This window comes from Dryobates pubescens, chromosome 15, assembly GCF_014839835.1.
Source record: "Dryobates pubescens isolate bDryPub1 chromosome 15, bDryPub1.pri, whole genome shotgun sequence".
NCBI classification, from domain to species: Eukaryota; Metazoa; Chordata; class Aves; order Piciformes; family Picidae; genus Dryobates; species Dryobates pubescens.
This window is the reverse complement of record NC_071626.1, coordinates 12,408,829-12,421,250: the sequence shown is the minus strand read 5'-3', so window position 1 is coordinate 12,421,250 and position 12,422 is coordinate 12,408,829.

Here is a 12,422-nt window from a genome sequence, read left to right as displayed (position 1 = left end):
CTGTGATGCCTTTACTACCTGATGTTTGGGTAACACTAGCAGTGTTGTGATGGGTTTGGAAAGAAGAAGAATAAAAATAGTTGTATAGCTTAATTCTCTGTTTTGACATGACTTTTCAATGTAGTGTTTCCAGAGAGAAGAGTGAATTTAACCTTAGGGTGAAATGAGTTTCTAGAACTCTTCTGGTGACTTCTGTAGAGTTGATCCTGTTTCCATCAAGGTGTGTATCTCTGGCGTGTTTTACTCAGGCTTTTGGATCCGCCTTCCTAACATAAGGTGATTGTGTACCTTACTGAGAAAGAATGAGAGAAAAATGTGCTAAACTAAACTAAAATGCATGAATAACAATGAAATTACACAGATTACACAAATTACACACACACACACATGTAGTGTCTGCCAGAAATCTGCCCTGCTTGTGCTTTGTTTGTTAATGGAAGGTAGGTGTGTTTGATAAAATGCCTGTTTTGCACATAATCTGTTGCAAAAATCCCACTAGGCTCCCCTTTCATTCTGTCAGCCTGATGGCTTTTGAGCATCCCAGTTTACAGCTTCTGTCTAGACTATGGTTTGACCTTTTGTTCCTGGTGTCAGATGGTGACTTTCAAGAGCTTGAGTGTGCTGCTGTCGAGCAGAGATGGAAGCTGGTATTCCGCTAACCTGAGCAGCTGGAACATCTGTTGGGGGGATAAAACGATCAGTTGTTTGCCTGGATGGTTGAATGATAAGAGACTTGGCTGGGGGGCTTTGTCAGTTTGTGTGACAAATGTTTTATCTTCCTGTTTGGAGTACAATGGTAGTTCTTCTAAATAAGTACAGATGACTTTAGTGTGGTGGATTTCATTTATTTAAAAAACAAGCCAAAACAAAACCAAAACAAAGCCAAAACAACCCTGCACCTGGAGGAGAAGAAAAGAGAAATCAGAAGTATTCTGTGACTACTGCCTAGTTTAAGTACATATTGCAAATGAACATCAACAATTATTAAGTGAGCTTACAAACAGGTCTAGAAACTGCCTGTGTGACTGAAGGGGCTGAAAAACACTTGGAAAAAACCCCACAAGATTTTTGTGATCTGGTGACATATATGGAGGCAGGAAATGAAGGAGGTAAGATTATTGATAGCATTGGGGTAAATGAGCTGCATAACAATAACGGATTCAGGGAGCAACTCTCTTTTGATTCAGATTTCAAGTTGGCTGCAAGCTGTACTTTTAACACACAGTGCAGATATGCTGAAGAGCCTTCTACAAAGCTCTGCCCTTCAGCATATTTTTTGCTCTGTCTAATATAGTGCACTAATGTGTACAGGAGCTGTGCAGGGGGGTGAGGGGAGAAGGAAATAAGCTTTGTGACCCAGTTTTATACACAAATTAGAAGGCTTAATTTGAGGCACAATCATTTCATCAGGTGCGTGTTGCAACTTAAACTGTCAGGATGATTGGGTCCCTGGAGAGAGAATTTAATTACTATTTTTTCCCTGCCCTAAATGCAGAACTACTTGCAATTTGCTTTAGTATATGCAGATTTTTCACCTGCTGCTAGCATTGTGGCAGCTAGAGGTAGTTATAAAAAATAACACAAATTTATGAATAATGTCATCAAAAGAACAGCTGCAACATTTCAGCTAAAGGCAAGGAATGGATCCAGACTTGGTTCTTGAAGAAACAACCTGGGTTCCTTTCTTCCTTCAGGCTTCTGCCTTCTATTGAATCTGAAACTACTGAGTGTAACATCAAACCAAAGAAATAATGGTCCAAATATTCTAGGGAAATCTTCTCTACGGAATGGAGAGGAGGCCCTCTTCTAAGGGAGCTTCTTTAACTGTCTCTGGAAGTGCAGTAAAGTACCATCACAAGCCTTTGCCTGGTGCTTCACTCTCCCTTGCTACCAGAAGAGGAAAGGCAATGTCCTAGCATGCTACAGTATATCCTCTCCCCACTGAGGACCAAAGCCCATGAAGTCAGCTGCCCTCAGAAATACAGCAGTGGCTGCTCATACTTAACTACCTATGAGCATGTTTTACCAAAATAGGTCACATGCCTTGAAAAAATCTACCCCTGGCCTTCAAAAGAAAGGCTCTAAGGGAAGCAGCTAGCCTGAAGACCAGAAGCACAGATTTCTATTGCTGAGTCCTTCTGGAGGAGGGGATGTTGTGGTTCCTCGGCCTCACACAGGATTTGTGCCAGTGGAAGGGATTGCTACTGCTTTGGTTCTCTAAAGCCTCAATCTCTTTTCAGTAACAGTTGTGTGAATATGTATCCAAAGCTGTGCACACACTGCTAAAATCCACCTCCTTAAAGCGCTTGCTGGTCATGGTTTATGTTTTCCTGAGAATGAATCACAGATGGGTTTGGATTTGTTTTTTTCTTTTTCCATTTTTTTCCCTCCCAACCTTAATCCCATCAGCTAATGGTGGGCCAGCAGGGCTGTGGTTTGAAACAGGTCTGTTTAATAGTTTTTTTTTACTTCACAAGCCAGTGGTAATGTAGGAAAAGGGGAGAGGAAAGGTTTATACTCCAAACACCCAAAGGATGATCATATCTACTTCCTCAGTGCATTAGACTTCATGCATCCAGGTTTTGGTAGCAGGGACAGGCTACAGAGCTGGCCTCTGTGAAAAGAAATCAGGGGGTGCCCCCATGCCAGATGTACCTGGCTCCAAAACAGACCCACCGCTGTCCAAAGCAGAGACCATCAGTGAAGCTGGTGGCACTTCAGTGTAAGTGTATTTAAGAAAGGGTTAAACATGCTGCGTGGAAGTTGTGAGAAAGAGCAGGTCAATGAAGAAGAAGAGAGATGTGCTCCAAGCACCAGAGCAGAGATTACCCTGTAACCTATGGAAATCATGGTGAAGCAGGTTGTTCCCCTGCAGCCCATGGAGAACCACATCAGAGCAGATGTCCACACTGCAGCCCATGGAGGATTCCATGACAGAGCAGGGGAACCATGTGAGGAGGCATGGAGAGGAACTGTTGCAAACTGACCACAACTCCCTTGTGATGTTTGGGAGAGGAGGAGGTAGAAGAGATAGGAGTGGAGGAGTGAGGTTGAGCCTGGCAAGAAAGACATTTGAGGGCAAGGAAGAGGGAGTATTTCTGTCACAGTTTCTCACCATCCTGCTTTATTTCTAATTAGCAATAAATTAAATTAATCTTACCCAAGTGGACTCTACTTTGCCTGCAACAGTAATTAGTAAGTGGCCTGCCTGTCATTACCTCAAATCATGAGCTTCTCCATCCTATTTTCTACAATCTGAACTGCTGAGGAGACAGAATGAGAGAAAAACTGGATGAGGATCTAGCAGTTAGACAAGGTGACATCACACTCAGTTACATTATAGCCACAACAGAAAGGTGATTTGGTAAATGGCACACACACAAAAGTAACAGAAATCTACAGCCCTGATGAGAAAGAACAGCCAGCACCATGTGGTGACTTCCTTGAAGGGATCTGTCTTTTCCAACCTGCTTGATTCTATGATTCTATGGTTCCTGGCAAGACAGCAATCTCTTAGTCCACCAGTGCTGATCTCAAGAAAATGTCACTCTACCTGGTTATGCCAAATGCTGGTTCAATTGTACAGCATGATTTACTGAAAGGGTGAGAGACTGTTAGTTGGTCAGTTTGCTTTTCAGCAGTCTGTTTAAGCTCTTTCACTCAAATGGATGCTCTACCATTAGCTGTTATTTATAAAGTGATTTGAGGTCCTTTTCATGTCATTTTGTCACTGGTTTGTGGTTGCATTGACAGAAATCCATCTCAGGATTAGCTGGAGTTTTTGTTGGGTGGGGTTTTGTTCTGTTTTGGTTTGGTTTTGAGAATAAATTATGTGTCTTTCAGGATACACCTGCAACATTATTTAACTCTGACACCAGTGAAAATGGAATGAATGAACATTTGAAAGTCATCAAAGTTGTAAACTTCTGCAGTCCGAACTATGTATGTGTATCCTCAATTGGTTCTGCTTAAATATTGACTACAAGAAAGTGATGAGGCAGCATGGAGCCTCTAGAAAGCGTTTCTGGTTGGTTTGGGTTGACAATGAATCACATATAGCAAGTGGCCATCCTTCTTCCTATGCAGGGCCAGACAGCTTAATGGTATTCATTCCTCATCAGCCTTTGATAGATGTTGTGGAGCCAATATGGATATGTTATCCTCGCAAATCTGCAGGAACAGATAAGCTTTGATAGAATTATGGCTCATGTTTCATACACCAGATCTGAAACTATACCAGAATGGATCAAGAAAATGTGCTGTAGTTGGTCTGTAAGAAGTTGTTAACTTGCTGTTGAGAGAAAAATGATATAAATATCCCTTCTTGCTTTCTAGACTGCTGAAGCAAGATTGATCAAGTTACTAAAATTGAGTAACCTTTTTAATAGTGCCTTTTTTGGGGGGATGGAGGGAGGGAGGAAGGAAGAGGTGGGGGAGGGAGGAGGGAAGAGGTTGGGGAGGGAGGGTACAGTTAAACTCCTGGTAGTCTCAAACCTTTTCTCTTCCGTAGTTCAAGACATACTTCACTGTGTAAAGTGCGGGTTTCCACAGTCAGCTATCAACAGGAATTATACTTCTCTTTGCTGGAGCTGAGTCACGTTCTTCTTTACAGAGACTTCAGAGCCAGTTGGAATCATAGCTCCAGTGTAGGTGGTTCATAAGAATGGGGAGCCACACCAGACAGGAAAGGTAAGGAGTAACTCATTATACAGATGCAATACCCGTGGAGTGACGAATGTGTGAAGTGATTTGAAAAAATGTCTGTAAAGGTTGGATAATATTATTTCAACAGCTGTTGTGTGATTTATTATCTCTGTTCCCTCTCCTGCAATATCACCTAGACATTCTTTAAATAGAAAGAGTCCCTGAAGTCACACCTTTTAATTGAAGTGGGATGGTGAAGGGGGGGGGGAGAGGGAAGGAGAGGGGGGAGAAGGAAGGGGGGAGGGAAGGGAAGGGAAGGGGGTGCAATTAATTAGCTCTGGAAAATGCTTTTCTTTTAGATGTGTTTCTAAACTGCTCCTTGTAATCCCATAGTTAAACATCTCATTGTACTTCTCAAGCCTAGGGTCATTGTAGTGTAGACAGTGCGAAAACTCCTACTTGTAAGTACGAATTGCTGTCTGTCCTGTTCAGCCTGACGATTTTCAGTAGTGCAATTTGCCTCTGGGCACAAGAAACTCATTTTCAACCTTGGATCTGTTTTTCACACCTGTACTACTGGCTTCAGTAGGTTTTTGGTGGCGTGGGGTTTTTCTTCTTTTCTTTTTTTCTCCTAGTGTAAACGTTACAGGAATGAGACATGGGAAAAACATAACAACGTAAGAGGTATGTGGCTTTCCACTTAAGACTGCATTGATTTGCTGCTGGTTTTGGAAAATCTTCAGGACTAAGGACTTCAAGCATATGTTTAAGTCCAATGTGTGCCTAAATTGAACATGTAGTTGTTCTATGAGTAAACTGGGATGATTGCGCAGAACTTGTTTCACTACTGAAAAATAACAAAGGATTTTCTTAGCGTCTGTTGACTTAAATAGCCTTCTGAACAAGTTCCAGGTAAAGAGGATATGTGTTTTGTCTTCAGTTTAAGCATAAAAAGGAAAAAGGATTTTCTGGCAATCATAATGGGACTAAAATCCTGTATAAAATTACTGAATTTTGAGATAGGGTTAAACTTTAAATCAGAAATATTTGACAAATGTTTACATTTGTACCTAGCTGGATTTGTTCATATCTAGGAAAATAGAGGACATATTACTCACCTCTACCAAAATGAACATGCTTAAGTAACAATGAAGACTGTGGCGCCTGATTTTGACTGCAGAGTACTTTGTAAGGTAGGTGACAAGAAAACATGATATAATGCTGAACATTAGACTGCAGAAGATATGAGATTTGGCTACATTCTCTTCAAAACGAAGAGAGATTGAGTAAATTGTGGTGGGATTTGTTTCAGCTAACCTTTCCCATGGACAATACAGCTGTCTGAAGCAGAACTAAACATCCAGGATTTTTTTCCTGGATGGGCATTTTTAAGGCATGATTCATCTCGTTGCACTTTAGATGTCCAAAATAGGGCAAATTAATTTTGTAATGTAAATATTTATTCCTTTATGCTGACTAACCATGTACTGACATTTGACCCAGTTGGAAACCAGTTAGATGGAATATAAGAGTTGGTGAGACGTATTTATCCCAGAAGTGACAATAATCATGTTAAGGCACTTGGAAAATCCCTAAACACAGGGGATGATACTGACTTTAATTCAAATGTAGAATGGCAACAATCTAAGAAGCTGTTTTTCCAGTTTCCTTTTTATTTTTTTTAGGTAGAGTGGATATTTCCTCTTTCCTTTCCCTCCTCCCTAATAATAATTTCTTCTATGATTCTCTTAACTTCTGCAAAGGTGTTTTTTCTTTTTTTTTTTTTTTTTTTAAGTATGTGTGCTTGTTCCTATTCAGCTGGATTTTTTCCCCCCAGAGTAACTAACATATAAACCACTGCAACTCTTGGAGACAAATCAATTTGCTTCTGAAAGTAGCTTGTTTGGATCTTAGCTAAAAAAAGTGCTGTAGGGCAGATGGAGCAAGCATGCTTATGCTTTGTAAAGTATATGCAGTTTGTACTGATCTGGTGGTGTGATGTTTCTGCTGGCCAACAGCTACTGCATCCTGCCTTCCTGGCTACTGGGTTTTATTCTGAGACCCTTGGGTATAATAAGCAGCACAGCCGGATGGCAGCGATATGTTATGAAGAGCATGAGTAATCCCCAGTGTCTGAGAATAGAATTAGGGTGAGCAACCCTATGAAAAGCTAGTAATTCCCCCTTGTTTCAGTCTCTGTGTGCTCTGAGTCACACTTCAGGAGATGTCCCAAGGTCAGTCAAAAAAGAGATCAGAATTTCAGTGCAGCTTAAGGGTGCACCCCCATTGCTGGGGAAAATATTTGTCCATTTAAAAGTCCTTTTAACAGAGGCGACTAACTCAATAGTCAGGGGAATATGCAAGGGCAGAGCAGTTTGCTTCACAGTTTGCTTAGTCCTTACGTTTTAAAAGTTTTACTCCAGCAGTTTCACTTCAGAAAACATGTCCTTGACTAGCAAGAGGGAAAACTGGAAAGGAAGTGCATGTAGGGTGAAAACAAACAAACAGACTACACCAAACAACAAAACAAACCTACAAAAACCCAGAGCTGAACTTCAGTGGAACTTGGTAAATATTTTAGTGTCTGCTTTGCCTAGGAATTTGTGATGGCTGCTCTGGTTGTAGCTGTGGTGATGGGGTATGCTGGAATTTTTCTTGGATGTAATATCTGGGGGTGTGTGTGGGTGTGTGTTCCCCTAGTACAGCTGTTTACATTGCAGAACAAAATCCGAGCTCTAGCTAATAAATGTTGCAAGCAAACATCAGTCACTTGACCACTGCTACCTGTTGCTACCTGGAATTTCCTCTGATGGCAGTGACATTGCCCTGGACAGTGCTGGACCCCTGGATTTGTGCTGATCACAGCAGAAGTCAAAGTATCTATCACCTCTAGAAATGACTCCCTTCAAAGCAAATCTTAAAAAATTGCTTCTATGGCTATCTCCTCCAAGTCCTTTAGCTAAGTATTTTACAATTAATGTTGCAGTAGTCTGGCATCAACCACAGATTTTGCTTGTAGGCCCTACTTTAACCTTGACATACATCATATATTCCTTCTCCAGATTGTTTCTCCCTAAGAATTTAGTTATAGCAAATGCATGCTTGTCCTTTCCTGTACCTTGTTTAACTTAACCATGATCTTGCATTCCATCACCTTTAAATCAACCCAGTTCTGCAACAGAAACTTTTGTAAGCGTTGTGAGGTCATTTAAATCTACAACATTGTTCCTGGTTTTAAAAGACAGAAGCATGCTCATCTAGTCTTCTCAGCAAACTGCTGTTAGCAGCACAGTTTGGTGTGCTTGCAGACCAGGTACGGCAAAAATGTTTCTTGCAAGGGTCTGCAACAGTGAGGGGCTTCCTAAAGCATTCCTGGGTGTTCTTCCCTTGAGGATAATAATAACAACAAATAGTTAACAATAGAAGCAGCAATAAAGGTAGAAATGCAGATTACTAATAGATAATAATAGAAGTACCACGTGCTTTTTGGAGATGCAAGTGGCTCCGTATCACAGGATCACAGGATGTTAGGGGTTGGAAGGGACCTCTGGAGATCATTGAGACCAACACCCCTGCCAGAGCAGGACCACAGAATCTAGTGTAGGTCACACAGGAACGCATCCAGATGGCTCTGGATTTAGACCTGGAAATGCTGTCCTGCTCCCTGGTTTCTCAAACTCTCCTTAGAGAAGTGAGTTTTGTGAGGAAGGGAGGAAGCTGTAATTCCTTAATGGAGAAATAAAGCACAAAATGAAGCTGTGGTCTGTGAGTATGGGGAGGTGGAAATGACAGTGCTTCTCAGATGTGACTGTTCAGATTGCATTCTTAGAAATGGTGCCTCTCATCGGTCTGGTTTGCATCACCTGGGAAGCACAGAGTCCAAGAATTCATAAACTGCTCAGTCTAAGATGAAGACAGATGAAATCCTCTCTGAAATACAGGAGGATGCCAGCTGGGTAGCAGAGTAACATCTAGCATAAGTATTTTCAAATCTGAAGGAAAAAAAGATAACTAATATTCCTGGAAAAGGACACTGGAGATCTACCTGGAACCAAGAGTTAGATACCACAAGAATGTCGGCTTTCCTTCTAACTCAGTACTTCAGGTTGTAGAAAGTATAAAGCCATTAAAGCATTACCTAAGGTTTCACTGTAGAAAATGTAAGATGCAGGACAAGGTGTTTAAGAAACACAGCAGATTCTTCAGCTTTGGGAACATGTTAGGTACGGGAGGTTTATTTTTTGGAGGGAAGAGGAAAGGGACAAAACATCCTCTTAGCTCCAAAGCAGTTGTCTTTCAATTTTCTATGATGGATTCCTGGAGGTGGGTGGCCATTTATTCATGCATAAAGTGGATTTCTAACTGAGAAAACTCTGTAGGCAAATGAGCTTTGTCCACTGAAATCAGCTGCAGTAGAAAGGCTCTCAGTGACTTTTTCTTAATGGGATCAGAATCAGCATCTTGAAAGACTGTTACCATATATTAATAGGATAACATTACTGCACACATTTTAAATGATGTGCAATCCTAGGTTGCAGTACAAGTCCCTAGAGTGTTGGGGAATGCCTGACCATTAACATGAGCCTTGCTTTGTTTGACTTTGTACTGTCAGAAAGCACAGTTTAGGGCAGTTGGTGAAAGGAAAGGTCCACTGACTGGCTGGAATCATTAAAGCAACATGCTTTTTCCTTGAGGGACAGAAACCAAGGCCTGGTCTCTTTACAGTATGACTGTTGTAAGGCAGAGATAGTTAAAAACTATCCTAACAGAATACAATCAGAAGACATGTTCAGAAGATTTTCTAATCCACCTAACTAGGTTGATTCACCCTATGGTGTAAGTTGTTGTGGTGGGACTACAGTCTTAACAGTCTAAGGAGAGACAGTGAAATTTGGCGTTTCAGTTCTGAAGGCAGCTTACATATCTAAAAGCTTCTTTGTATTCCTTTCGTAGTACTAGTTGCTCTCCCTTGAAGACATTGTCTAAAAATGTCATCTTATCTTTTTAAGAGGATGAAGCTCATCAGTGTAATATAAAACAGAGTAACTTTTCTTTCTTTCCCTGAGATTTGCTCATTACAGATGAAAAGTTGCACAGACACCTGTATGTCTTGCACAGGCACCTCTGTTTTCTACTGGTTTTCTGTTTCACATTTCAACACACTCTCTGGTATTCACCTGCCTGCCATTTTCTGATAAATTGCAGCCCGAGTTTACTAAACACAGTATCTCTGTGTTGTTTTTCAGCTGTGGTTTTGTTATTTTTAGAGTTTCATCAATAAATAGTGATGTGGGTGGTTTTCTTTGTTTGAGGTTCTTTTGTGAAGCTTGCTTTCTTGTACATAGTAATCTACAAAACCCCACCTGGTCTTCTTTTGATGTTACTGGCATCTGGTTCTTAATGTCTTAAGTCTTCCTTTCTAGAAGCCTCTTGGATGATGAGACTGTTTTAATTCAGAGATACTGAATGCTTGTTATTATCATGGGAATGATAGGTGATCACACCTACAGTACTATCCAGACTCCCTACTGCTCTGCAGCTGCTGAAGCTTCCACTCAGATGCTGTTCCTGTACCTGTTCTATGACTTGGCACCCTCCTGGAAAGACAATTGCATTTCCTTGTGTTCCCTGAATTATGCACTTTTCTGTAGGAAAACCAAAGCACAGCTGTCTCATTCTCTAAAACCCAGGCTGCCGCATTTCAGACTCACCAGACATTAGAAAGGTTGAAATTTGCAAAGACCTGCAAGCTTGTGGGTAGACATTAAGTTTGTAATCACCAATGAAGGTATTGCTTTATAATGTTCTTGTAATAGTAAATGGCAACACAGCTGGCGATTTTCTTCCTGCTGCTTTAAAACCCTCCATCGTTCCATCAGAAGATGAGGCTCAGAAAAATAAAGTAACTATTGTTAAGCCATATTGAGCAACAGACCACCTACTCTAGCAGCATAGAGCATTTCTCATGTTACTTGGCCGAGTATTGAGTTCTAAGCTTCTGCCCTCATCCCTTGATGCCTTACCCAGATTCCCAGATACAGCCTTGTTCTTTCTGTTAAAACCTCACAGATGCTGTTGTGCCGCACCATAGGTATTGATGGGTGGGCACTTAAATGCCAGCCTGTGCTTCTGGTTGACATTTGTTGACTGACTTAAAGATTGACCGCTTTCATGCGCTACATATTCGTATTTCTTTTCAGCTAGGGCTTTTCACACGGTGTTTCTGTCCTACGTTTGAGGTTTGGGTTTATAAAGGAGAAATCGATTAAAAGTTTCCTTTACATATGGAAAACTAGAAAGCACTCACTGCATGTAAAAAAAAAGAAATGAAAAAAATCTACAGAAAACAGGCAAAATATTGTGTAAAGCCCAAGGAGCAATGGAAATTCTTTCTAGTAAAAGGAACTCAAGGCCCAGTCTGAATAATCCAGTCTGTTACAAATGCCTACCTAATTATTGATTTATCCTTGAGGTAAAATCTTTTTAATTGGCTTTTGGAAAGTCTGAATGAAAATCCTGATGACTTCACATGTTTCTGTCACAATTACCTACTCATACCTTTTGGTTTGGTTGAGTTTGTTCATTTGTTTTGTGGGGTGGGGGTTTTTTTAATCTTTTTTTTTTTTTTTTTTGGCTTAAAATATCTTTCACCCCACTTGCTTCTCAGATTTGGGCTGGGTCTGTTTAGGGCTATTTTCACTTACAAGACCCCTCCCCCTAACCACATCAAGAGAATAGACAGAAATCTGAGCTGGGGGGGAATCCTTTTATACGTAAAGATGGTATTGGCATCAGCAAAATTATTTCCACTTCAGCAGAAGGAAAAGCAATAGCAAAACAGAATTTGGGTGCATCAGAGGAACAAACAGAACAGCTAACAGAGCAAGGGCAGTGTAGTGCTGGAAAGATGATTTCAGTCAGCAGTGCACTTTTCAACGATCATCTAGTTCCGAGCAAACTGGCAGTCCCAGTTTGGGAGTTCTGCTGTGTGGTTTAACATCAGAAACCCTGTCCAGGACTTTACTGGCCAGCAGGTGCTCGCACACTCGCAGGCTCACCAGAAACCCCTGAGGTGCCAGCCCCCGATGCACGCGTGGACAAGGCAGATCGCTTTTGTTCTGTTGCACTAAGCTCCTCTGCATTCCTCCCACGTACGGTCTCGTATCTCATTGCCGGTTCTTGCTCTCCGAGAGGTAGACTTCGGTGGAGGAATCGTGAGGGAATAACCCTTTGTTTTCTACAGGCAAATGAGCCTGTTAAGTCTCCCACTTAAACCCGAAACCCGTTTTAGTTCCTATTAGGCCAGGTGGCAGTGTTTTCTGTAGGGACGATCGGTGCTGCTGGCAGTCAGTGTTTACACCGATTGTAAATTTCAACAGCCACTGGCTGGGACAGCGCAAAGCCAAGGAAGAAACGGAAGGACTGGCTGTAAAATAATGTCTTACATAATACCAAAGCGGGAGTAGACCTGAAGGAGGCATTTAGGGCTTACAAAGTGGCAGGCACCACACACAGGAAAATCCAACCAATAACAAAAAAACCACCCCAAACCAGAAAAGTGGCAGAAGAGAATTTCTCTCCACAAACGGGGCGCAGGGAAAAGCCTCCTTCGCGCGGAGCGACGGCGGGCGGTGGGGAAACAGCCCAGCGAGCGGTGGTGGCCCGCTCCTCCCCGGCCCACCGCGGTTCCAAAGCCCCTGAGGAGGGCAAGAGGGATCCAGAAGTGGTCAAGTTCACAGGCAGCGCGACCGCACCGACAGCAGGAGCCCGAACGGACC